The 3149-nt window shown below is 42.1% G+C and overlaps 1 protein-coding gene across 3 annotated transcripts in view; it reads left to right on the top strand.

The window, feature by feature from the left end:
* Golga7 (golgin A7) overlaps window positions 1-2924 on the top strand; it is a 17414-nt gene extending 14490 nt beyond the window's left edge. For all 3 annotated transcript variants that reach the window (XM_031339293.1, XM_031339295.1, XM_031339294.1), the window contains exon 6: window positions 2652-2924. The gene's annotated coding sequence lies outside the window, so the exon portion shown is untranslated. The remainder of the gene's footprint in view (window positions 1-2651) is intronic.
* Window positions 2925-3149: the final 225 nt, after the last annotated feature.

Here is a 3149-nt window from a genome sequence, read left to right as displayed (position 1 = left end):
TTATCCTTTATCAGGATTTTATCCCCAATATTTTGGATGTGACTGGAGTAGACGAGTGTGCGTAGCATTTCCCCCATTTTTATTATTTTTTAAACGAAGTTCCAGAAGGTCTCTCCTCATCGTGGCTAGGGATCTCAGAAGAGCTCTAAAGATAAATGGAAGCACAATAATCACTATTAGAATAATGCCAACAACAGTAGCCAGCAATACTACGTATTGAACCCAGTCCAAGGGATTCAATGCCATTAGATTTTTTTTTAAAACCCTGGCCAATTCATCAATGTTCCAAGTATCCAAATGACTTTAGGCCCAGATCAGCCGGCCCGTGGCAGTTACTTTGATATTTAGGAGTTTATTTGGCTGGCTTTAATATTTTAGATGTGTTCTAGCCTCTTAAATGTTGGTGTATTACATATATCTGAACCGGCCCAGAGACTTTTGTCTTTATGCCTTATGTTTAAGGAAGCCCAGGCACATTTCAAGGAAGAGAGTGGCTTCAGAGCTTTTGGAAGGAACTTTACCTGGAGGGGCCAACATAAATTTTATTCCTTTAGTTAGAATATTAATATTCTTGTATAGAATACTGATATTCTATACAAGAATATTAATATTCTTGTATGCCCTTTAAATAGAAACAAATTAGTTACTGGTAATAAAAGCCTGCAGTCAGACATTGTAGATGCTATGCCTGTGTTTGTCCGGCTCTTAAGGACAGAAACGGTACTTCCTGTTCCCATCCACTTCAGTTAACACATTCTGCCGCGCTTCATGGTTGTTTCTAGTCCTGATTAACAGGCAGCACAAGACAGAGTGTGTAAAGCACACACAGCTTCTAGGGCAACAGAACTAGCAACCACTATTTCAGGGCCCTCCTCTGCTGGGGATTGTACTAACTGTTTATGAATCTCACAAGGTCTCTCCCTCACAGATGAGTAAACTGAGTCAAATAGACAGAGATCAAGGTCGCACTGCTAACAATATTGGATGAGCTCCTTGTATGCCACATTTGGCCTCAGTGATTGCAGCAGAAGAATATACAGAAAGGACAGATCGTCCTTGTCCTAATATTAACCCCTTCCTTCTCCGTGGCTTTCTTAAGAACCTGTTTTGTTCCTTTTCACTTATTGATCTGATCAATCTCTTGGCATTCCAAACTGGAGTGTTTCCATTCTAGTTCATGTATCGCCTACGGTTTTGAAGCCAGGGGTCTCAAGAATGACTGCCATGTGTTTTATTTTTCTTGGTTTTCAACACATAGCATTAGTTCTCCATATGTTTCTCATGTACAATTTCCAAACTGATATTTCTGAGCCACTGGGAACTCTGGTATTTGTTTTTTTGTTTTTTTGGGGGGGTTGTTTGTTTGTTTGCTTTTGGGTTTTTTGTTTCTTTTGGTTTTGGTTTGTTGTTTGTTTGTTTGTTTTTTGGTTTTTTGAGACAGAGTTTCTCTGTGTAGCCCTGGCTGTCCTGGAACTAACTCTGTAGACCAGGCTGGCCTCGAACTCAGAAATCCTCCTGCTTCTACCTCCCAAGTGCTGAGATTAAAGGTGTGCGCCACCACCACCCAGCTAACTCTGGTTTTTATTACGTGCCACTGGAATAAGTTTATCATTTATAGCTGCAGTGACACGACACAGCCATTTGTCATGACTCGCTTTGTAGCTGCTTTGTGTTGCTTTAATGAGATGTTTTTCTTAGGTGGTGTAAAGTTGTTAGCGGTTGTACCTCAGAGCCTAGTGTGTATCAATATTAAAATAACAGGTAAATTTTGAAATAAGAAAGCTTTGCATTCGGAACTTGTGGATAGTTTCATAAATGCAGATATTTTTGTTCAATACAGTGTAGTTTTCAGAGTTTTATGTTGCTCACTTCCAGGATCCACTCACTGTTGGGGATGATTATAAACTAGAACTTACTCAGTTTGACCTTTTTTAAAAGTCTACGAGGTGTCTGTAGGTTGAAGTATAATTGAAGGGGAATTAGCATGAAATCAGAAACCATGGGGTGGCCATTTGTAGAGCTTTAGACAAAAACTGTTGCTCTTTTCTAATATTGTGCATCTATATTAGACACATGTGTTCTCTCTAAGATTAGCTATGTTAAAGATGAAGTAGGGGCTAGAGAGATGACTGGCTGTTCCTCCAGAGAGGGGTGGAGTGTCCCCATGGCTGGAGCCCTCTCCTGGCCTCCACGGACATTGCATACAGGCGGTACACAGATACAGGCAGGCAAAACACTGGCACGCATAAAATAAAGGTTAAAAAAAGAGATGAGCCGGGCAGTGGTGGCTCACGCCTTTAATCCCAGCACTTGGGAGGCAGAGGCAGGTGGATTTCTGAGTTTGAGGCCAGCCTGATCTACAGAGTGAGTTCCAGGACAGCCAGGGCTACACAGAGAAACCCTGTCTCAAAAAAAAAAAAAGATGAAACATACTTACCTGCGCAGTAAATTAGTGGATGGAAAAGTAGCTGACACTTGTTAGCATTTGCTTGAGAGCACATTCTAAGTGATTAATCATCACAAATCTACTAAAGAGTCGGGTGTCCGCATAGCTCGTCATTTGTAACATGTCTTAGAGGGTTGGGTTTGGTGGTTTGTTTTTGTTTTTTTTAGCATTCCTTTCTAAAGTGTTTACTTTTCCCTTCCTACAGATCCCACCTCCAGCTGGGACCTTCGTCTATCCACTGGCCGATGGCAGAGTGTCCCTACCTCCTCTCCAGAGCGTTATTCTCCTGTCTCTGCTGCCAGAGCCACGGTGCCACACCTGGAGTGACTGCGTCACTCAGCATCCACTTTGTGTCTCCCGATTGTGTAGGACTCTGTGATCTTTTGATTTGTTTCCAAGAAAATAAAGGAAGCAATTCACTTTTTAAAATTCAAAGCCATTTAAAAAACAGGCAGTTGGTCAGCCCAAGACAAAGTCATTTTCTTACCTGGCACCAGTCTCACTGGTTCTCCTTGTCCCTTGGGTCAGTTTCCCGGGTGACTTTATGATTCCACAAGTCATGACTTAGCTCAGTTCTTCCCCCAGATTGGTAACAGGCTTTGAGGGTGTGTATGCCTGTGGTCCGGCTGATCCGCGGCCCAGATTCCCCAAGCTACCAGCCTTGACGTGCTTCAGATCTTAAGACTGATTTCTGCTGTTCAAT

Source organism: Mastomys coucha, unplaced genomic scaffold (genome assembly GCF_008632895.1).
Source record: "Mastomys coucha isolate ucsf_1 unplaced genomic scaffold, UCSF_Mcou_1 pScaffold22, whole genome shotgun sequence".
NCBI classification, from domain to species: Eukaryota; Metazoa; Chordata; class Mammalia; order Rodentia; family Muridae; genus Mastomys; species Mastomys coucha.
The sequence above is the reverse complement of the archived record's forward strand: the minus strand, read 5'-3'. Positions and strand labels throughout refer to the sequence as shown.